At 35.8% G+C, this 25,515-nt stretch overlaps 1 protein-coding gene across 1 annotated transcript in view; it reads left to right on the forward strand.

The window, feature by feature from the left end:
- Positions 1–25,515, forward strand: part of ZNF804A (zinc finger protein 804A) — a 283,519-nt gene that overhangs the window by 249,485 nt on the left and 8,519 nt on the right. The gene's annotated exons all lie outside the window — the stretch shown is intronic.

Consider the following 25,515-nt stretch of genomic DNA (forward strand, 5'->3'; position numbering starts at 1 on the left):
GAATAAAACTACAATGTGATACAGAAATCCCTCCTGTGGGTATATGTCCAAAGGAAATTAAGTCAATATCTTGAAGAGATAGCTGCACCCACATGTTTATTGCAACATTATTCACAATAGCCAAGATAGGGAAACAACCTAAGTGTCTACTGATGAACGAAAGGATAAAAAGATGTAGCATTTATATATTTACAATGGAATATTATTCAGGAAAAACAAAGAAGGAATTCCTGCCATAAGAACTTATTTTCTTAAAAGAATTATGAATTGTCTCTAGCTGTAGCTTGGCCAAGTTTCAATGCCATAGTAGGTCAGTTTTCTCATGTAGATTCATGTTACTCTGGCTTTATCAGCCCCATCTATGTCTCTTATTCTCAACTATCCCTGGGAATGTGTGTATCTGATTTAATGCTCATTAAATACAAATCAGTAGAAACCCACCCTTTATTACATTAAGGTCACTATAATGTACATATACACACATATACATACATATGTTTACACGTATGTATTTATGTATGTATATATACATATATATACACATGTGTACATATATGTATATATATTATAAAAGTTTGTAACATTTCAGAACTCTTACTCTAAACCAGAAATAGTGCTAAATGTTTTGAACTGTTTTGTTCATTTAATTTTTACCACAATTGTATCAAGTATATATAATAATTGTCTCCATCTTACAAATAAGGAAACGGATTCAACAGTTAAAAAATGATAGAATGGGGAATTAGAAAAAAAACTTTGTTAGAATCCAGGGCTTTACTGTCAGTCATTGTCTAATTACATAATTTAGAGGTACAGACACCAGCTAACCAGTTGATTAATTTTTTGTTTTTTTACCATGGTTTGGCATTTGAAAGTCAATATGTGTTGAAATTTACAATCATGATTACAGCATTATATTTTCTAAGGGTGTAAAATCTATTTCTTTGAGTCAATGAGGAATTGTTTTATTAGCTTAGAAGGAGTTAAAATCTTTTAATCATGTATAATAGTCTCATCTCCAAAAGGGTAAAACATTAAGTCCTGTGTTTCTTATTAATCCATCATTAATAATTTTAATTAAGTCATAACTTAGTCTTAGCACTATTTCAAAGCAAGGACTGATGGAGAGCTTGTTTATAGTATTAGTTCATTAGTATTTGTGACACTTAGAAATGGAACTCCGTCTATCTTTACCAGGTTTTAAAATAGAACCATTATATGTTAAAGGCAGTAAAGACAGTGTTATGTAGGGGTAATTAAATTCTGTCCATATAAAATCTTCCAATGTATTGTTATTATGTTTTATTTATTTATTTATTTATTCATTTATTTATTTATTTATTATTTAATTTATTTTGAGGAGAGAGGGAGCATGAGTGGGGGAAGGGCTGAGAGAGGGAGACAGAGAAAATCCTAAGTAGGCTCCATGCTGTCAGCACAGAGCCTGATGTGGGGCTAGATCTCATGAACCATGCAATCATGACCTAAGCTGAAGTCAAGAGTTGGATGCTTCACCGACTGAGCCAACCAGGTGCCCCATATTGTTATTATATTTTAAATGTCTTCTCATGACCATTTAAATATTTGAGTTTTTTATGTAAAACAGGTTTAAAGTTGTTAATAAAATATATACAAATACTTATATTACAACATATAGAATGGTCCAGAATTATATGTAGAAATACTGTTTTTATCTCTCCATCTCATTCTTGGATGTAAAAGGTAAACAAATTTAACCATTTTTCAAAGTCTTTCTTATTAAAATTATATATTATCATATTTTTTTGTTTTTGAATTTTACCCTGATACCTGATGTACCTTTATGAACGATAAAAAAAATATGGTATTTTTCTTTCTTTTCTCCATCCACCAATGATTTTTATTAAGTATACTATTATCCATATGGTACCTGCTAGCTTCCTTTATACTTTAAAAGTTTTCTTCTTAATTTCTTGAACCATCAACATTAAAGATTAAATACTGACCCGCTGACATAAAAGATAAAGAACTTAGTATGCCTACATTTTAACTTTTCCCTTACTTCATGGTTCTTTAAGTTAGACACTGCAAAGACGTTAAAAGAATACTATTAAACTGGTCTGTTCTACAACTATAAGTAATCCTTTAATGTGCTGTTTTACACTGAATCATTTTTTGCCCAACATCAATATCCATGTTATTATGATGTCATTGTTTTCACAGAAGCAATTTGGCGACTGAACACATAAAGAAGGAACTGTAACCCTTTGTTACTAACTTCTCTTGCTTAAAAGAGACTATCCTTACCTTCAAGATTCAAAGAGCTTCCTTTCAACTTCCTGCAAGCTTTCTTTCATTCTTTTTGGTAATACTCACCTGCCATTGATTCTTGTATTTCATGTTGTCCTTTCTTAGGTACTTCTTTTTTCTTTTACTGTGGTATATTCTGACCAAAAAAAAATCATATTTATGGGAACATTTTTTTTTTGCTCTGGTAAATTTTTCTCTGCTCTCAAAATTTGCTGGATTATAGAATTGTGGATTCAAATATTTTTCCTCAGAAATTTGAATTGTTAGTCTTTTTTTTCCTGTCATTCAGTGGACTGATTATCTCAGTGTCATTCTCATTTCTTTATAGGTGATTTGTTTTTTGTTTTTTTGTTTTTTTTCTCCAGCAGGGCTAGCATGCTTAATAACATGGAGTCTATAAATCTAATTCGAATGTACCTTGTCATTCCAGTGTAGTGCAGATTTTGGACTTTGTGTTTATAGGTGGTGTGTTTAGAGGCATGTTCCCATCTGGAGTGATTTTATGGTGAATATCTAGCTAGAAGAGATGTGCCCCTCTTTCATTGCTAAAGTAGAAGGTCTTTATTTTGCTGGAAGAGACCTACTGGTCTAGGTGTTTCACAGTCCAGTTTTAAAATTAGGCTGATAATAACATCAAACCACACTCATTATTTTTATATTTATCAATCCAGCTTGTGGATTCCCTGCTTTTCTCTTCTGGAATTACCACACTCAACCTCAGTGTTCTGGGATGCCATGTTCCTTATCTGTATTTCCTATCCATGCCATCTCATTGGCTATCTGTAATCCAGATTTCTTCAAACATTTAGTTAGGTCCACTTCCATCTCATTGTCTTGGTTTAAAGAACTGTTATTTTATTTTTCTTAATTATATTTTATCTTATTCAATCACTACAAAGGAAGGGAAAGAAAATATTTGCTGAGTCACCCATTTTTCAACTCACTTGAAATAGCTGGTTTTCCAAAAGCTTCAAAAAATATATATAGGGGGATTATTGTTCCAATGTTGTGTAATTATAGAACAGAATCCAAGCATTTTAACATAATATTCAAGATTTTCTATCCTATGAGTAATGCATTTCCTTTTTAATATCATCTTTGCTTTATTCCTGTGGTAGGTAGGATTCTATATGACCCTCAAGATGCCTGGCCCCTTACGTACACTCATCGTCTCCCAGTTATTCAGTTATGCATTAATCTACGTTCTACTGTGCAGTGAATTTGCAGATGCAATTAAGATCCCAAATTAGTTTACTTTAAGATTATCTCATTGGGCTTGACCTAATCCCATAAGCCCTTTAAAAACAGTGTTCTTTGGCTTGTCTAAGAAGAATTCAGACATTTGAAAAATGAGGGAAATTTGACACATGAAAACTTCTCAGTTGATGGCTTTGAAGATGGCAGACACTATAGGACAAGGAATACTGCAGCTTCTAGTAGCCAGGAGAGGTCTCTAGCTGACAGCCAACAAGGAGACAGATGTCTCAGTCCTACAATCACAAAGAACTGAATTCTGCCAACAATAAGAATTAACTTGGAAGTGGATTTTTCCCTAGAGTTTCCAGATGAAAACTCACTCTGATTTCAGCTCTGTATACTGAGCAGAAAACAGCCACTCTGTGCCTAACTTTTGACTGAAGGACCTGTGGCTAATACATGTGTGTCATTTTAAGCCATTTAGTTTGGCTAAATTTTAATCATTTAGCCAATGATTATTTTAGGCAGAAGTAGAAAACTTATACATTATCTCACCATTCTACATCTGTTATGCTAAACTCTAAACATTCTTTTGTGCATCCTGCCGTCATTGTTTCTGACTTTAAAACTACCTGTGATGCCCGTTTTTCTATCTTTCCTTTCTGTTTTTGTTGTTGTTTTGTTTTGTTTTGTTTTTGACAGTTACCCAAAGCTCATTTACGATTTCTTAAAAATGCTTTCTGAGAAATATGATACCTTCCTCTTCTGAAAAAAAATATGACTCTGTATCCCACATATAATATACTTTATTTTGCCAAATTTTTTGTTGCTGAAATTAGGAAGCGTTCCTTTATCCACCTCTTTGCTTCTGTAGCACCTTCAATGGTGTCTTCTACCTAGGAAATAAATCATATTGTTGAATTAAATCATGACATTGCAGGGATAAACAAGTTAAACACATAGAGGATAGACTTTACTGATTCTAAAATAAAATAATCACATTGCTGACTCTAAGAGGAATGCTGACAGAAATTTAGGCTTGAAGATTCAGATTATGAAAGGCTTTATCATGTAAAAAATAAAAATGGTAAAAGTTATGTCATAAGTACACAACATTTTATAGTTCGAGAAGTATTATCATATATATTGTTTTATTTTGATTTTCCAAAAAATTCTAAAAAGTAGGAAGTTTAGATTTAATATATGAGGGCAAAAATTTCTTTATGATATTATTTATAAAGTCATACAAATAAATGTTAATCAATCTTGTGGCTTGAATTTAATCTTTCCCCCAAACATACTATTGTGTTATATTTTGGTAAGTTTGTGCTAGGAAATAACTATATCTCAGGTACTTTATTAGTTTCCCATTGTTGCTGCAACAAATTACTACAAATGTAGTGGTTTAAAACAACGTAAATTCGTCTTACATCTGGATGTCAGAAGTCCTAAAAGCAAGGTGTCAGCAGGATTGGGATCCTTCTGGAGGAGTTAGAGGAGAAACCATTTCCTGGTCTTTCCAGCCTTAAGAGGCCACCTTCATTCCTTAGGTTGTAACCTCTTTCGTCCATTTTCAAAGTCAGTAGCAGCAGCATAACATATTCACATCTCTCTCTCTTTCACTTGTGCTTCTGTTATCACATCTCTTTCTCTGAGTGACTCTTTTTATCCCTCTTTCATTTATAATAATGTTTGTGATTATATCTGGCCACCTGGATAATCAAGGAAAATATCCCCTCTTTCAAGGTCCTTACGTTAAACATATCTAAAAAGTCTTTTTGCTATTCAAGGTAACCTATTTGCAAGTATTGGTTGTTATTGTGGTAAAGTCTTAGGGGGACCATTATTATGTCTACCACAGACAGATATCCATGATTAGAGCTCTAGGACAGCTACATCAATAGGTATTAGGACTAGCTGACTTTAGAAAGACAACTCATTAAAACCACTACACTTAAACAGTTCCATATATTAATATATTAAACTTTTATTTTTGTTTTTGTTTTTTTGAGAGACAGAGCCTAAGAAGGGGAGGGGCAGAGGAGATGCAGAAAGAGAATCGTTATGTGTACTCCAATCCCAGCACAGAGTCCAATGCAGAGCTCTATCTCATGAGCATGAGACCATGACCTGAGCCCAAATCAAGAATTGGACATTAAGTGACTGAGCCACTCAGGTATCCCCACATATTAAACTTAAGAAATGTGAAACTCAGTAGAAAATTAGTATAGAAGATTTGCTTTATTGAATATACTTTGTTTACCTACTATAATACATATTTTCAGTAAACAGCTATTTATAATTTTTCCATGATGATACAAAATTGGGTTCACACAAAATGCAAGCTGCACCTGCTGTTTAAGTTCAGTGAATTATTATTATGTTTTTAATATGAAATTTATTGTCAAATTGGTTTCCATACAACACTCAGTGCTCATCCCAACAGGTGCCCTCCTCAATACCCATCACCCACCCTCCCCTCGCTCCCACCCCCCCATCAATCCTCAGTTTGTTCTCAGTTTTTAAGAGTCTCTTATGTTTTGGCTGCCTCCCTCTCTAACCTCTTTTTTTTTCCTTCCCCTCCCCCATGGTCTTCTATTAAGTTTCTCAGGATCCACAAAAGGGTGAAAACATATGGTATCTGTCTTTCTCTGTATGACTTATTTCACTTAGCATCACACTCTCCAGTTCCATCCACGCTGCTACAAATGGCCATATTTCATTCTTTCTCATTGCCATGTAGTATTCCATTGTGTATATAAACCACAATTTCTTATCCATTCATCAGTTGATGGACATTTAGGCTCTTTCCATAATTTGGCTATGATTGAGAGTGCTGCTATAAACATTGGGGTACAAGTGTCCCTATGCATCAGCACTCCTGTATCCCGTGGGTAAATTCCTACCAGTGCTATTGCTGGGTCATAGGGTAGATCTATTTTTAATTTTTTGAGGAACCTCCACCCTGTTTTCCGGAGCAGCTGACCACTTTGCATTCCCACCAACAGTGAAAGAGGGTTCCCATTTCTCCTCATCCTCGCCAGCATCTATAGTCTCCTGATTTGTTCATTTTAGCCACTCTGACTGGCGTGAGGTGGTATCTGAGTGTGGTTTTGATTTGTATTTCCCTGATGAGGAGCGATGTTGAGCATCTTTTCATGTGCCTGTTGGCCATCTGGATGTCTTCTTTAGAGAAGTGTCTATTCATGTTTTCTGCCCATTTCTTCACTGGATTCTTTGTTTTTCAGGTATGGAGTTTGGTGAGTTCTTTATAGATTTTGGGTACTAGCCCTTTGTCCGATATGTCATTTGCAAATATCTTTTCCCATTTCGTTGGTTGCCTTTTAGTATTGTTGATTGTTTCCTTTGCAGTGCAGAAGCTTTTTAACTTCATGAGGTCTCAGTAGTTCATTTTTGCTTTTAATTCCCTTGCCTTTGGGGATGTTTCAAGTAAGAAATTGCTGTGGCTGAGGTCAGAGAGGTTTTTTTCCTGCTTTCTCCTCTAGGGTTTTGATGGTTTCCTGTCTCACATTCAAGTCCTTTATCCATTTCGAGTTTATTTTTGTGAATGGTGTAAGAAAGTGGTCTAGTTTCATGCTTCTGCATGTTGCTGTCCAGTTCTCCCAGCACCATTTGTCTTTTTTTCATTGGATATTCTTTCCTGCTTTATCAAAGATTAGTTGGCCATATGTTTGTGGGTCTAATCCTGGGGTTTCAATTCTATTCCATTGGTCTATGTGTCTGTTTTTGTGCCAATACCATGCTGTCTTTATGATTACAGCTTTATAGTAGAGGCTAAAGTCTGGGATTGTGATGCCTCCTGCTTTGGTCTTCTTCAAAATTACTTTGGCTATTCGGGGTCTTTTGTGGTTCCATACAAATTTTAGGATTACTTGTTCTAGCCTCGAGAAGAATGCTGGTGCAATTTTGATTGGGACTGCATTGAATGTGTAGATAGCTTTGGGGCATATTGACATTTTAACAATATTTATTCCTCCAACCCATGAGCATGGAATGTTTTTCCATTTCTTTAGATCTTCTTCAATTTCCTTCATAACCTTTCTATAGTTTTCAGCATACAGATCTTTTACATCTTTGGTTAGGTTTATTCCCAGGTATTTTATGCTTCTTGGTGCAATTGTGAATGGGATCAGTTTCTTTATTTGTCTTTCTGTTGCTTCATTATTAGTGTATAAGAATGCAACTGATTTCTGTACATTAACTTTGTATCCTGCGACTTTGCTGAATTCATGTATCAGTTCTACCAGACTTGTGGTGGAGTATATCAGGTTTTCCATGTGTAATATGTCATCTGCAAAAAGTGAAAGCTTGACTTCATCTTTGCCAATTTTGATGCCTTTGATTTCCTTTTGTTGTCTGACTGCTGATTCTAGAACTTCCAACACTATGTTAAACAACAGCAGTGAGAGTGGACAGCCCTGTCATGTTCCTGATCTCAGGGGGAAAGCTCTCAGTTTTTCCCCATTGAGGATGATATTAGCTGTGGGCTTTTCATAAATGGCTTTTATGATGTTTAAGTATGTTCCTTCTATCCCAATTTTCACAAAGGTTTTTATTAAGAAAGGATGGTGAATTTTGTCAAATGCTTTTTCTGCATCGATTGACAGGATCATATGGTTCTTATCTTTTCTTATGCGATGAATATGTGATGCGATGTATCACATTGATTGATTTGCGAATGTTGAACCAGCCCTGCAGCCCAGGAATGAATCCCACTTGATCATGGTGTATAATTCTTTTTCTATGCTGTTGAATTTGATTTGCTAGTATCTTATTGAGAATTTTTGCATCCATAGTCATAGGGATATTGGCCTGTAGTTCTCTTTTTTTGCTTGGTCTCTGTCTGGTTTAGGAATCAAAGTAATGCTGGCTTCATAGAATGAGTCTGGAAGTTTTCCTTCCCTTTCTATTTTTTGGAACAGCTTGAGAAGGATAGGTATTATCTCTGCTTTAAATGTCTGGTAGAATTCCCCTGGGAAGCCATCTGTTCCTGGACTCTTATTTGTTGGAAGACTTTTGATAACGGATTCAATTACTTCACTGATTATGGGTCTGTTCAAGCTTTCTATTTCTTCCTGTTTGGGTTTTGGAAGTTGTTGGGTGCTTAGGTATTTGTCCATTTCTTCCAGGTTGTCCAGTTTGTTGGCATATAATTTTTCGTAGTATTCCCTGATTATTGCTTGTATTTCTGAGGGATTGGTTATAATAATTCCATTGTCACTCATGACTTTATCTATTTGGGTCATCTCCCTTTTCTTTTTGAGAAGCCTGGCTAGAGGTTTCTCAATTTTGTTTATTTTTTTCAAAAAACCAACTCTTGCTTTCATTGATCTGCTCTACAGTTATTTTTAGATTCTATATTGTTTATTTCTGCTCTGATATTTATTATTTCTCTTCTTCTCCTGGGTTTTGGGTATCTTTGCTGTTCTGCTTCTATTTCCTTTAGGTGTGCTGTTAGATTTTGTATTTGGGGTTTTTCTTGTTTCTTGAGATAGGCCTGGATTGCAATGTATTTTCCTCTCAGGACTGCCTTCGCTGCATCCCAAAGCGTTTGGATTATTGTATTTTCATTTTCATTTGTTTCCATATATTTTTTAATTTCTTCTCTAATTGCCTGGTTGACCCATTCATTCTTTAGTAGGGTGTTCTTTAACCTCCATGCTTTTGGAGGTTTTCCAGACTTTTTCCTGTGGTTGATTTTCAAGCTTCATAGCATTGTGGTCTGAAAGTGTGCATGGTATGATCTCAATTCTTTTATACTTGTGAAAGGTTGTTTTGTGACCCAGTATGTGATCTATCTTGGAGAGTGTTCCATGTGCACTAGAGAAGAAAGTATATTCTGTTGCTTTGGGATGCAGAGTTCTAAATATATCTGCCAAGTCCATCTGATCCAATGTATCATTCAGGGCCTTTGTTTCTTTATTGATCCTGTGTCTAGATGATCTTTCCATTGTTGTAAGTGGAGTATTAAAGTCCCCTGCAATTACCACATTTTTATCAATAAGGTTGCTTACATTTGTGAGTAATTGTTTTATATATTTGGGGGCTCCCGTATTTGGCACATAGACATTTATAATTTTTAACCCTTGCTGATGGATAGACCCTGTAATTATTATATAATGCCCTTCTTCATCTCTTGTTACAGCCTTTAATTTAGAGTCTAGTTTGTCTGATATAAGTATCCTATTCCAGCTTTCTTTTGACTTCCAGTGACATGATAGATAGTTCCCCATCCCCTCACTTTCAATCTGAAGGTGTCCTCAGGTCTAAAATGAGTCTCTTGTAGACAGGAAGTAGATGTGTCTTGTTTTTTTTTTTATCCATTTTGATACCCTATGTCTTTTGGTTGGCGCATTTATTCCATTTACATTCAGTGTTATCATTGAAAGATATGGGTTTAGAGTCATTGTGATATCTGTAGGTTTCATGCTTGTATTGATGTCTCTGGTATTCTGTGGTCCTTGCAACATTTCACTCACAGAATCCCCCTTAGGATCTCTTGTAGGGCTGCTTTAGTGGTGATGAATTCCTTCAGTTTTTGTTTGTTTGGGAAGACCTTTATCTCTCCTTCTATTCTGAATAACAGACTTGCTGGATAAAGGATTCTCGGCTGCATATTTTTTCTGTTCATCACATTGAAGATTTCCTGCCATTCCTTTCTGGCCTGCCAAGTTTCAGTAGATAGGTCTGCCCCTAGTCTTATGAGTCTCCCTTTGTAGGTTAGAGCCTGTTTATCCCTAGCTGCTTTCAGAATTTTCTCTTTATCCTTGTATTTTGCCAGTTTCACTATATGTCATGCAGAAGATCGATTCAAGTTACATCTGAAGGGGGTTCTCTGTGCCTCTTTGATTTCATGCCTTTTTCCTTCCCCAGATCAGGGAAGTTCTCAGCTATGATATGTTCAAGTACACCTTCATCCAGCCCCTTTCTCTCTGTCTTCATCTTCTGGAATTCCTATGATACAGATATTGTTCCATTTGATTGCATCACTTAGTTCCCTAATTCTCCCCTCATACTCTTGGATTTTTTTTTATCTCTCTTTTTCTCAGCTTCCTTTTTTTCCATAATTTTATCTTCTAATTCACCTATTCTCTCCTCTGCCTCTTCAATCCAAGCTGTGGTCACCTTCATTTTATTTTTGCACATCGTTTATAGCATTTTTTAGCTCCTCATGACTATTTCTTAATCCCTTGATCTCCATAGCAATAGATTCTCTGCTGTCCTCTATATTTTTTTCAAGCCTAGTGATTAATTTTATGACTATTATTCTAAATTCTTGTTCTGTTATATTGCTTATATTGTTTTTGATCAATTCGTTAGCTGTCATTACTTCCTGGAGTTTCTTTTGACGAGAATTCTTCCATTTCATCATTTTGAGTAGTTCCTGGGAGGTTCCAAACTGCAGGGTACTTCCCATGTACTGTCCAGAGATACTTTTGTTGGTGGGCTGGGCTGCAGTCAGACCTGATGTCTGTCCCCAGCCCACTGCTGGGGCCACAGTCAGACTGGTGTGTACCTTATCTTCCCCTCTCCCAGGGGCAGGACTCAATGTGAAGTGGTGTGTCCCCTGTCTGGGATACTTGCACACTGCCAGGCTTGTGGTGCTGCTTTGATGGTATCTGGCATATTAGCTGGGATGGATCCACAAGGTGCGCAGTGGCGGGAGGGGCAGGCTTAGCTCGCTTTGCAGTTGGTGGTCCCCTGCAGGAGGGGCCCTGCACCACTTGGATGGAGGCAGGCAGACCCTCCCAGGTCTGTGGATAGATCCACAGAAGTACAGTGTTGCGTGTTTGCGTGGTGCAAGCAAGTTCGGTGATGGGAACTGGTTTCCTTTGGGATTTCAGCTGAGGGATGGGAGAGGGAGATGGCGCTGGCCAGTGCCTTTGTCCCTCACCGAGCTGAGTTCTGTCTTCTGAGGCTCAACACCTCTCCCTCCCAGTGTCCTCTTGCTCTCCCCACTCTCCGCTCTCCAAGAGCAGATCTGTTCACTTTTAACATTCCAGATGTTCAGTCCTGCTGGCTGTCAGAACTCACGCAGTCTGGCCCCTTCACCTTTGCAAGTCAGATTCGGGAGCTCTGCCTTGTCGAGCGGGCTGCCCCTCCACTGCCCCGTCTCCTTCCCGCCAGTCCATATAGCGAGCACCTCCTCTCTGCCCTTCCCACTCTCTTCTGTGGGCCTCTTGTCTACGCTTGGCTCCACAGAGTCTGTTCTGTTAGTCTTCTGGTGGTTTTCTGGATTATTTAGGCAGATGTGAGTGGAATCTAAGTGATCAGCAGGACGCGGTGAGCCCAGTGTCCTCCTACACCACCATCCTCTCCAGAAATCAGTTCAGTGAATTATTTTTAAATAGATATCCAATAAAAGAGGTCAGAATAGCACTGGATAAATAAAAATAAAAGCAAAAAACATAACTTGCTTTTGTTCTATTACTTTGACCAAGTTTACAACTAATTTCAGTGTTTGGAGTTAAAATTCCACCAACACTCTTCTTCATACTTATAACTCTAACTTGAAATTTTAATACAATAGTTCCTTCAGAAGCTGCTCAAACTTTAAGGTGATTAAGTTACAAGCCTATTTTTTTATTATGCTTTTTTAGAACGCTTGTGAGGACAGTTGTACTGTTGTATCAGGAACAAGTCTATTGTCAACTGAAAGCAATAGTGAAGTAGTATTAACTCAATCCCATTAGTTTCATTAAGAAAATGCAGCAAAACTACCTGACATGTTAAAACAAATTAGTTCTTTTATAATTATCTACTGAGAGTATTAATACTGAGAGTATTAATAATTTATACAAAAATGAGCAAAATAAAATATTATATGCATTCTTTATACATTTATTTTTTAATTTCTTAAAACATACATATAGGAACCATTGCTGCAAAACAAACATATGAATCAAATTGAAAAATTCAGACAAATGAAATATAATATCGATTTTCTAAAATATAAGATCTAGGGGTGCCTGGGTGACTCAGTCGGTTAAGCATCTGACTTCGGCTCAAGTCATGATCTCATGGTTCATGATTTCGGGCCCCGCATCAGGCTCTGTTTTGACTGCTCAGGGCCTGGAGCCTGCTTCTGATTCTGTGTCTCCCTCCCCTCAGCTCCTCCCCTGTTTCACACTCTGTCTCTCTCTCAAAAATAAAGATTTTTTAAAAAATTTAAAAAAAAGATCTAAGTTCATCTAGAGGTGCCTGGGTGGCTCAGTCAGTTAAGCATCCAACTCTTGGTTTCGGCTCAGGTCATGATCTTGTGATTTGTGAGTTTGATCCCTTCATCGGACTCCACACTGTCAGTGCTTGGGATTCTCTCTCTCTGCCCTTCCCCTGCTCGTTCTCTCTCTTTCTCTTAACATAAATAAATAAACTTAAAACAAATCTAAGTTCATTCTAAAATGTCGTCTATCTCTACAAATTTACTTAACATCTCTGTGTTACACAAATGAAATGTCATATTTATTAATAAAAAACATACAAATCTATACATTTAAGCTAACCTAAATCAAATTATTTCTGATATTTGTTTCTTTAAATATTATGTCAGTTGGTTAATTACTATTTTTGAGAAAGAGTTTTTGTCCAAGTTTATAAGATAAAGTAGGCTTTGGTCCAATGAACTCAGTCTCAAATGAGATCTACACACAATAGGTAGAATTCTACTTTTAATTTCACAGTTAGAACAAGGAAGAGAAAGAAACTGATAATTATTGAGTGGAGGGAAGTAAATGTGCTTTACCTAGGTGTTTTTGTTTCCTTTTTACAAATGGAGACAAAATCACTAAAGATCACACAGACAACAAATGGTGAGGTCTAATTCAATCTCTTGAAATATTCCCAAACTAATAATTTTTCCATGATAAATACTGCCTTCCTAGATACTTGATATTAGTAACATAGGTTTGGGGGGGGATAATATTAACAAGATATCACCACAGAAATTAAATGTAGAGTTTGGGCAATTTCTTGATAAATCTACAACTCCACTTTGTTTGGGATAGTAATGTGCTCAACTAAATACTAAAAGTCCATCCTCCTGGAGTTATACCACATATTCACTTTAAAAATACAGGCTATCATCTCACACCAGGTTTTTTCTCCCCAGCTGGGATCTTTATATTCCCACAGCAGTTCTGTAGCTCTGTCCTTCGGCATTCCAAGTTACAATTTAGTTGATGAGAGAGAGGATCAAATGGGTAGATATGTGAGCCACTGTGGCTTAGAAGCCCCATCTCACAAATTAGGAATTATTCTGTCTTGCAAAAGTTTCCATGGGTATAACTACCATGGTTCTGGCAAGAGACAAACCTAGTTTTGTCTGGGAGGGCACTAGTTGATGGCTTCTTATCAAGTGTTAATAACTCCTTCACATTCTTCTCAGCCCAGACACAATTTGCCAAACAGAAATTATTTTCAATCAGAGGCAAAATTGCCTAATAACACAATTGATATCTACCTTTATTACATGTCTAAGAAACACAGCTATAAAGTTACATCAAAGTAAATTCCTCCATAGGATAGAAAATGTTTGCTAATCCTTCATGTATAATTTCTTCATTATATGGTAAGTAATCAGTCACTTGTAATTACATATATAAATATTTTTGAGTGCAAGAAAAATAAAAAGTAAAAGGATACATATATATAATATAATATAATATAATATAATATAATATAATAATAATAATAATATTGTATTTTCCACAGTTTTGACTATTGTCCTATATATTATTTTCCACTATATTTATACCAAAGAGATGATAAAAATATTAATCCACAAATATTTCATGTTGTTAAAAATCACATATGTAAAAAATCACCAGTTTGATGTTATTATTTTTATTGGGTTATATTGATTTACTTGTGCATGTTGAGAGAGCTTAGAAATATTTAGACCAAAGTAGTTATTTATCGAACCATAAATATGAGCATATGATGAAAGGATCCACATACTGGTAATTTTTGTTTCAGTTTTGAAATATATATAATTTTAATATTTCAAATATAATTTTAAAAATCTCTCCTCAAAATAAAAGTAAAGTGTACTAATAAGAAAAAAATGGGAAAACACCATATAGTGGAAAATAAAAGTACAATTCTTTTGATTTTATGTTACAAAGTGAAACATCATTAACATGTTGCCTATTTTCTGGCATTTTTACTCTAGATGCAGATATAGTTGATTGTATTGTAAGTTATTAGCATGTTATTTTTAAAAATAGCAAAATACATCAATATCCTACTATTTTGCAGTTCTTATTGGTGATAGCTGCATGATATTTCCTTTTAAAATCAAACCATAATTTTTAACTATTCTTCAACTTCGGGTCCCTCAAGTTGTTTGCGTAGTTTTAAATATAAGTGTCAATATTTCTTATACGAGTTTACATGGCTTTCCTTGCACTACCAAAGATCTGATTGAGATTTTTGTTAGTAAATTTCCAAAGCCTCCTATTGTATGAGGAAATTAATCATTGCCATCCTGGGCCAATTCAATTTGACAAGCATTCATGAGTACTTACAATGCACGAGACACTTCTGATTCAGCACTTAAGAAAATGAACTGAATAGTTGGAAAATCAGTTGTAGACATAACACATACAGATTGCAAAGACTTTTATATTAGAACTAGAATGACTTTTTTGTCCACAAAGAGAAACTTGAGTTAATGGAATCTGAAGAATGAGAGGCCTTGGGGAAAGATATTGTTCAGATCTGATATGCCATTAAAAGATTAGATGCTTTTAAAGCTTCCATGAGAAATGTCCAAATGATACACATTCATGATAGTAATGGGAAAAGAAATTTTAAAAAGAGTCTTCCACAGGTTCACTCAGCATAATGCCATTGATTAAATAATGACTGGAAGGAAATTACACAATGAAGTGTGATACCATTCGCTTGAACATCTTAACTTCCTCTGAAGAAATACATTTGCTAATATTCTAATAGTACCTACTGCATTGTGTCTTCCAAGAGAGCCAAATTGATTCAGGAAATAGAGATGGTGATTGAGTTGTAATTCTTTGAGGGTATCACTTCTCTGTAAGATAGAAATCATACTTAGATTTTTCAAAAGCCATTGAAAATAGTTCTTGGTAGAAACTACTCTTGGCAATTCAAAAGAAATTTGAAACTGGAAACAGTAATAGTGGGTGATATATTAACTTACTAAGAAATATGAAACTAGAAAAAGAAGTATTAGAGTAATTCAAAACAGTAATGGATTTACTTATAGAAGGGAAACCACCTAACAAGGCAATTCTTCTTATTGTTCTAAATATATGTTACTTAGTACCACCTAAATCCAGCTTAAATGATGACACTGAAAGCGTTGATCTTAGAATGTAAAAATTGGAAAGAATTTTAGATATCATCAGCATCTTCATCTGTAGAGACAAAGGTCTGAGTATATGAAGTGAATTATCCAGTCACACATCTACTAAGTGGGTATGTAAGTTAAGGTTATATTCAGCTGCAGGTAACAGAAAACTCAAATAAGCTGGCTTTTTTTTTTTCTTTTTTGTTCTCCAAAACTACATAGGTAATCTGTCCAGGGATGATACAGTAATTCAATGATGCTATTAGGAAACAGGAATATTTATTTATTTGCTCTGCTGTCTTTAGCATCTAGATCTTCTCTGCCAAGCTGATAGCCTCAAAATTGAAAGATGGCCGCTGCCCATCTAAGACTCACAAGTACACAGGGGCAGGAAGCAGACAACATGGTTAAAAAAACAGAAAGGGGATTTTTCTTTTAATAAGACTTCCCCTTTTTAAATTATTTTTTTAATGTTTATTTATTTTTTGAAGGAGAGACAGAGCATGAGTAGGGAAGGGGCAGAGAGAGAGGGAGACACAGAATCTGAAGCAGGCTCCAGGCTCATGAACTCCAAGATCATGACCTGAGCTGAAGTTGGATGCTTAACAGACAGAGGCACCTAGGCACCCCAAGACTTTCCTTTAAAAAAAAGTTTTTTCAGGGATATCCTCCTCAGATAAATTTGCTGACAATTCAGTTAGTGAAGACTGTGTCACATCACCATTCTTATTTACAAGGGAGGCTGGGATTTTACTATTTTAATGAGTACCTTTCTTAGCCTCCAAACTGGAATTCTGTTAATGAAGTAGAAAGATACATAATAGATAAAGTAAAGGCAATTTGCAAGGTTTACCACAGACATCACAGCTAGACTACCCATACTCTGGTGAAAAACTGTATTAATCAGAGAAACAGAACCATGTATGCATTTATATATGTAGAGGGAGAGATATATAGAAGAAAAAGATGATAGATAGATAGATGATTGATAGATAGATAGATAGTAGATAGATAGATGATAGGTTGACAGATAGACAAAGAGAGATATTAAGAATTTGCTCACACAATTATGGGAGCTGACAAGTCCAAAATTGACAGGGCAAACTACTGGCCTGGAAAACCAGGAAAGAGTTCATGTTACAGTCTGTCTGGAGGTATAATTCTTTCATATAGAGAGACTTCAGTCTTAGCCCTTAAGGCCTTCAACTGATTGAATGGGTTATGGAGGGCAATCTGCTTTACTATGATTTAATGAGTAAATCTGATTACTCATCTGAAACATTAATCTTACCCAAAAAGTTCTTTCCTAGTGATTTCAGAGATATTTGACCAAGTACTTCACTTTGACTAAATATTAACCAAATATTTGACCAAATATTATGGTTTAGCCAGGTTGACACATAGAGTTAACCATCACAAGTCCACTCCTAGTTGACTTGTCACTCATAGACATCACCTTAAACCAAAGTTAATCTTCAAATAAAGATAATAACAGGTCATATGCTGCCTAACATGATACAATTATCCTGCATGCAACCAAAAACACACTAACTCCCCAGAAGAGGATGCAGAGTGCTGGTTGATATTCACTCTTCTCCTTGATTTTAATACTATGATGGATGGTGTAAATTTGATATATCTTATGTTATATAATAAAATGAATAAAGGAGCAAAGAAGGGTTATATGTATTCATAAATATTCATACTCATAATATATATTCATATTCATAATGATGTGTAGAGGAACTATTCATCACAATTAGAGCCTTCATTTCTGTGACTAGGCACATGGATATTGTTAGTACTTATAACTGCCTTCTTCCACTACCTATTCCCTTTTCCCTCAGCAATCACCTCTGCTGGTTGTGGTTCTTTCTCTAGTGAAGTGACCCAAACTTTCATTCCTGAAGGGTGAGGGCTATTAGTAATCCTGCGTGAATGGGGCTGTTGTAGATTTCCACTGACTCTAATCACAGGACATGGCAATTTTAAGTGACATCAAAAGGGATCTCCTATATTCCAGACATAATTTTCCTTACCCTCTTTGTGGGGTGGCAGTCTGTTTTCCCCTGGATCATAAGGATATATTTGCTAGTGGGTCACTAGAGGTAATATTGAGTGGTGCCATCCCTATTTCTACCACTTGATTTTTAACCTTTTAATGTGGTTATGCGGGGAACAGCACCATATATAGGAACTTGATTCACAGCATATATAGCCACCTAGATAATATTGCCCCAGTGCCACAAGGTATTGCCATCCAGCCAGAGCTGTGACTGAGTATTCAATAGGCCGTTCTGCCACTCTATCAAACCAGCTACTTCAGGATGATGGGGAACACAATAAAATCAGAATTACATGAACATAGGCCCATTGTCACACTTTATTTGCTGTGAGGTGAGTTCCTTGATCAAAAACAATGCTGGGTGGAATACCATGATAGCGAATAAGGCATCTTATAAGTCTATGGCCTATAGTCTTGGCAGAAGCATCGCATGGAAGAATGAGAGGTCCATATCCAGAGTAAGCATGTATTCCAGGGAGAACAAAATACTGCCATTTTCATGAAGGAAGCTGTCCCAATTTAATCAATTGGCTTAAAATGATTAAATTGAACTGGCTGATCACTCCTGGGAATGGTGCCATATTGGGGGCTCTGTGTTTTTTGTTTATTTGTTTTGTTTCAACTTTTTATGTATTTAAAAAATTTTTAATGGAAATAAAGTTGACATACAATATTATATTAGTTTCAGGTATGAAAACAATGATTTGACATTATAAAATGATCATCATAAGTCTAGTTACCATCTGTCACCACAAAGTTATTACAATATTATTGATAATATTCCCTATGTAGTACTTTATATCCTCATGACTTATTTATTTTATAACTGAAAGTTTGTACCTCTTAATCTCCTTTATCTACTTTTTCCCATTATCTCCTCCACCTCCCCTCTGGTAACAACCAGTCTGTACTCTGTATTAATGAGTGTGTTTCTGTTTTGTTTTCTTTGTCCATTTGTTTTGGCTCAGAACTGATTTGTTGCTGGCAGATTGGGCACTCAGCAATAGCTACAGAGAGTCATCCTCGAGGAAAAGGTTCCATGTTGCTGAGCCCATGCATAACAACCATCCCTGCCACCATAGCCATTCTGTTCCTGAGCTCATGGGACAGTGACAGGGGTGGCTGAGGAAAGAGACTATCTTGTATCCACAGAACAGGTTATCCTATCTAAATAATTATAAAAATCCTCTTCTGTTGAGATGACCCTTTGTAGAACATTCTTGTGGGACACAAACATCTTTTTTAGTCCATTCAGAGGAATTTAGCCACATATCTCTTCCCCCAGACCTCCTTGTCACTAATTTTCTAATTATGTGCTTTCCAAGTTTCTAACCATCCAGCTAACCCATGGGCCACAACACATGAATCAGTATATCTCTTCTGGCCATTTCTCCTCCCAACCAAAATGAACAACCAGATTCACCGCTCAAAACTCTCTCTTTTGGGAGGATTTCATCACTGCACTTCAGAGATGTCCCAGAGGAAAGCTGTAGTGTTGCTCTGTCCACTTTTGGATGGTGCCTGCATACAGTGCAGAACTGTCTGGAAACTGGGTCTGAGTTTTCTCCTCCTCTATCATCTGTCACTTGCCTAATGTTGTGGATCCGATTATTCTTTATCCCACCCTTTATAAACTTGCAGCTAAGGAATGTCAGCACTAACATGCAGCTAAGAGCAGTAATTGAAACAAAATAATCTGCAATTCACTGGTACTTTTACTCTGACGATTCTGTCTATGTGAAAAGAACAAAAATCTTTACTCAAATATCACCTTCTCAATGAGGAGACACATCTTCTAGGGGAGAACACACCCTGAGTTGACCCCAGTGAGTCTTCCCTTGCATATGGATGAAAACTGTGATTTGTTTCTAACTTATAAAATGTGAAAAAAAAAGTGATGTGATGTCACTCCATTAATTAAGCTGCTTTATATAGATTGTATGATATAAGATTCAATCTTAGCAGAATGGAGAGACTGCTGATGGTGAAGAAACTGCAATGTTGCATTGCTGCAATGTTGCAATGGCTTGTGCATGTATTACAGGCAAGAAACCGCTGGCAGCTCCAGTTGCGGAGAGTGGCCCTGGCTATCTGCGAGTAGTCCTACCTCCACAAGGAAGTGAATTCTACCAACAGGTTCCCGGAAGCTTGGGAGATGATTTTTCCCAAGACAAGCTTGCAGCTGAGAATACGGCCTGGCCAACACTGGTTGTGTGAAGCATAGGCCTATGATAAATGTGTGCCATTTTAAGCTGTTACATTTATGGTCATTGTTAAACAGAAATAGCAACCTGGGGCACCTTGGTGGCTCAGTCGGTTAGGCATCCGACTTCAGCTCAGGTCATGATCCCACAGTCTGTGAGTTCGAGCCCCGCGTCGGGCTGTGTGCTGACAGCTCAGATCCTGGAGCCTGCTTCAGATTCTGTGTCTTCCTCTCTGCCCCTCCCCTGCTCATGCTCTGTCTCTGTCTCAAAATTAAATAAAAACATTAAAAGTTTAAAAAGAAAGAAAGGAAGGAAGAAAGGAAGGAAGAAAGAAAGAAAGAGCAAACTAACCTAATAGAAAACCTGCTTTCATCACTGTATTTGATATCGGTATCCTCGCCCTCACCAGGGCGAGGTTCAACTTTCCTCCACCATGATCTTCATGCTCTACTAAAGCATAAGGCGAACTTATTTGATTGTTGTAATGTCTCTCTTTCTCAAGTATTGTCAAAACATCAAGAAACAAACAGGATTTCATTCTTCTGTGTCCCATATGTATAGACTATGCTTAGAATAACAGCTGACACATAATGTACACTCAATTAATAATTTCTGAGAGATAAGTGGATATATGCACCTCAACCCCACCCAAAGAGTTAGACAGCTTGAAAAACATATAGCCAAGTAAATATAGGAGATAAATCATAGGTAATGTTCCAAAAAATCTGTCGCAGACTTTGAGTCTGGAGGTCTCTCTTGTCCAGCAAGAGAGCAGATGCAGAATTGAATACAAGAGAGGCTAACATCTGGGAGGAGACAAGAGCCCTGAGTAAGGATCCTTGCTCCATGTTTATTAGGATCAGAAGGGTTACAAACATGATGGAATGCAGAAAGAGACAATGAAATAGTGATTATTAATTCATGTATGTGAGAAAAAAGGGGTTTTGAAGCTATGTGGTGTTAGGGGTTTGGGTCAATACAAAACAAAATCCTGATGCCAAAAACAGATGGCTGTTTACAGCAGGCACCAGGCTGTTTATCTTAACTTGCCTAGGGGATAAGACAGAGCAAGATGCTACCTCAGGGTCAACAAAGCAGCACCTTTCTTTTGCTGATTAGCGCTGGGCAATTTCACCCTGCTGCAGAGGTCTATTGCCCTGTTTGCCTGTTAACCTATTCTGGAAGCTTCCACCATGTGAAAGCAGCTTTATGCTTTTGTAATATGCTGGGGTGCTTTTGCCCTGTTTACATAATCTTAGATGCTATCATCCTGTGGCTTCCTATTCCTGTGCCTTTATTCTATGCTGGGGGTGTTTCGCCCGGTTTACTTAATCTCAGAAGCTTTAGTCCTAAACCTTGTTAACCCATTGGTGCAAGCTCAAGGAATTTCCCCACAGAACTTATTCCCCACAGAAATCCTGATTCCAGTCCTGGTTCTACCACTTTCATGTGATTCTGGACCAGTTTCTAAAATCTGCTTAGCTTCAGTTTTGTCTTCTCTAAATATGGATCATAATGGTAGCCTTGCTTGCATATATGTTTATTTTCAGAACTAAACAAAGGAACATACACAGTATTGCTCAATAAATTTTAAGGAACAATATTAATTCTAAATGAAATATAGGTGGCTAATATGTATACAAAAATATTCTAGCATTCTTAATAAAAGAATTATAGGCAAAACATTAATGATATATCACATATTGCCTATTAATTAAACAAATTAAGAATGATGCTACCCAGTATTGGATTATGATATATACTCTCATATACTGTTGGGAGGAATACAAATATGGTTTAAAGTTAATAATAGCAGTTTGAAAAACCTCTAAAAGTGCAAATACATATCTTTTATTCCAGCAGTTTTGTTTGTGTGGGAACGTATCTTTTGGATATAATTAGACAAATGTACAAAATATGAGAATATTCATGAAAGTTTGGTTTGCAATTATAAAACAGTTTAATTTACCTAAATGCTAAGCACAAACTGATGAGTTATCCAAATGGTTATCTCTCTCCCTCTCTCTCTTTCTCTATCAAGCTTTCTCACATTGTTTAAGGCTTTGCCAGTCTCTGAAAACATCATCACTAAGTTGAGATCAGGATCATCATAACTTTCCCAACCATCCAACTACATGAGTTTCCTGTGACCATATCTGAGGATCAATGACCTATGTGATTGTGACATTTTGGTTCTTAATAGACTAATAGAAGTAAAACAGTGAAAGGTAGAGTAGACCCTCTGAGATAGTATAACCAAATGCTGTTGATTCTTTTTGTTTTTCCATTGTCTACTTGTATATTTCCAAAATATAAATTGAATAATATGCCATTATATACTGTAATTTGTTTTGTAATACTGTAGCTAGACCATATCTTCCCACAAATTCTTTTTAACATTCTTCTAATTTTCTAATTCTTGCTGACTGTCGTCCCTATCTTGACATTTAACACTAAGAATTTGTTTTGAATTGACTGCCAATAAATTGTTCAGAAAGCTTTTGAAATAGCATTGATATTTCCATAAGTCTCCCAGGTATTATCTTGTACATTTCTTTGTGTGGAACTTGAACTTAAGTTTTCTTTTCATTTGGCATTCTCAAAAGAATTTACTTGGTTTCTATTATTTACCTTTCAAAATTATTCTGCTAGATATAAAATATGATGTAGGACTTCATTTTTGCTGCAGAAAAATACAAGAAAGGATATAACGGCTGATAAATTCCAGCTTAAACTAACCAAAGTATTTGGCCAGGCCTATAAGCTCTGCAGCTAAAGAGACCACCAATATTAGTCAAGCTCGTTTACCTTATCAAGCTCCTGATACCTTGATATCAGGAAGTGTGTCACTGCGAGAATTATGTGTACATAGAGGGAGAGTGACATCAGTAGGAACACTTGAATGTAGCGTGGTGCTTCTTAACAACCTCTACAAGATTAAAGCAACATTTACATTGTAAATATACACAGTTCTCTAAATGCACATCCGAAGTCTGATTCCAGCCATGTCAATCACTCAGTTATTCACAGAAAATATAACAGTACTGGCATTTGATAATTGATGGACTCCTTGATATTTAACTATGCCAATGGAAACAAGTTAATTCAAATCATAATGGCTAATTTGAAACAGTATAGTGAAATTCTTGACATTTCATATACTTGCTTTAGAAGAGCTTTGTTTTTTGTAGAAGCACTGTACTTTTAACTTAGCTTTCTAATATATATATATATATATATATATACACACACACACATATATATATAATGTGTATAATAGAAATTAATTTATATCCTAAAGATTTTGTTAAAAATGGTCAAGTCTAACTTTCTTGTTTATTGTCTCTAGTTTCCCAAGGGATCTGGTAGGACATAAAATTAGCCCTATTTGTTAAAATACCATTATTTATAAATAATTAAAAAATTATTTGGACATTAGTTCTTACATTGGTATTTCAACATTTTTTTGCTTTCTTTGGCACTTTGATTCTTTTAAATGTTTATTTTAGAGAACTTGACTTTTATTTTCTTTCAAATTCTGTTAGCATCCACCTCCTAGCACCCAAACCCTCTTGATTGAATGCCTCTTTCTTACAATGGCAGGTAGTATTTTCAGTAAAGGTAATGCATATCCTTTTAGGCCACTCAATTCTGCACATCGAATAAGTCACCAATTCGACTTTTTCCTCCCTACTGCAACTGCCTTAGGAAAGACTCTTAATGTTTCTTACCTAGACCATTGTAATATCCTACTTACGCATGTCTTTCTCTTTAATCTTGTTCCATGGCAAAATCTCATGCATACTGATGCCAAATGATTCTTGAAAAAATGAAAATTCCATTGTAACACTGCATTGTTTAAAATCCTTCAGTGTTTCCTCCAATCACATTTCACAATATGATAGGCAGGTTTGGTTTGGTTAGACCTTGTAATTCATCATTTCTCATCATTTCCACACATACAATCTGCTCTAACCATACTTGTCTCTACCTGCATTTCATTTTTAGACTATGCATGCTCCTATTTCTACATTTACACAAAACTTTCCTGAAATATTCTCTTACCTCCAACATCTATCCCTTCTTCTTCATGCTTTTTTATATCCTTGAAGACCCACATCAGATGTCACTTTTCTCAGGTAACCTTCTTGGGATTTTTTGGGCACCCCAGTTCCGCCCTTATATTGCACAATAAAATAACTCAACCAATAACTGCTGTTATCTTTTCCTATCTGTGTTCTTTTTTCTGAAAAATCCAAATACACATACACTCAAATACACTTACCCACACAGTTACAGACATACAGACATAAACCAGAGAAAGGTAAAAACATTTTCTTTAATCTTTTTAAAAAACCCTAGCCTTTAAACAGAATGGCTGTTTTTACTGCTCAATAATTGTCTATTGATTAAGTCTTGATATGACTTCAAAGTTTTAGGAAATAGAGATGTCCAAGAATATAAATACCTAAAACTTAGAGCTAAAACTTCCTCGGCCTATTATACTCTAATTCTAGATCTTTTTTTATGATCAATAATAATGTAATGCATATTATAAAAATGTAGCTACTTTTAATAGTCGCACCAAAACAATGATATGAAAGTTTTATTTTCTTTAAAATACTTGTATAATTTAGATGTTTATGACATGATCTACCTTTTATCTAAATTTAACTCTAAATAGTTTTCTTCACAGATATGTCAGTCAAAGAAGCATTCTCAAAAATATCATCTACATTATTTCAAAAGAATTATTCTGGAATAATCTTATATATATATATGTATATATACACACCTCATATAAATCTCATCAGCTAAAATAGTAGAGACTATCTGAAGCTTAAGCTATCATACCATGTAGGTGAAATTAAGTAGGCATAATGCAAGATCGTTTGGGATCCAACATTATTTCATCAGTATGACTAACTTTTTTTGAGGTAGGAAAATTCTTACTTTGGAGAATCTGATTCACATATAAATTAACAAATATTTATTGAGCAGGTATTGTATATACCAAGCATTGTTCCAAGCCCCTGGAATATGTCAATGTACATGTATAAGGCATTTATTAAGATTTTATTCAATCACTTAATAAAAATGTGATTAGTGTATATTTTATTCTCTTAGTGCCCTACTGGAAGACTCTGACATATCACAATGCATAACACCATGAGCATTCATAAGAAAAAATAGTACTTTATAAAAATTTAAGTGTATTTATTGAGAGAGAGAGACAGAGAGAGAGAGAGACAGAGAGAGAGAGAGAGAGACAATCCCAAGCTGCCTCCCCACAACATGGAGCCCGATGCAGGCCTTGAACGCAGGAACTGTGAGATCATGACCTGAGCCGAAGTCAGACACTTAACCAACTGAGCCACCCAGGTGCCCCAGAAAAAATAGTAATTTAATTATTT

This window comes from Acinonyx jubatus, chromosome C1 (assembly GCF_027475565.1).
Source record: "Acinonyx jubatus isolate Ajub_Pintada_27869175 chromosome C1, VMU_Ajub_asm_v1.0, whole genome shotgun sequence".
Lineage (NCBI taxonomy): Eukaryota > Metazoa > Chordata > Mammalia > Carnivora > Felidae > Acinonyx > Acinonyx jubatus.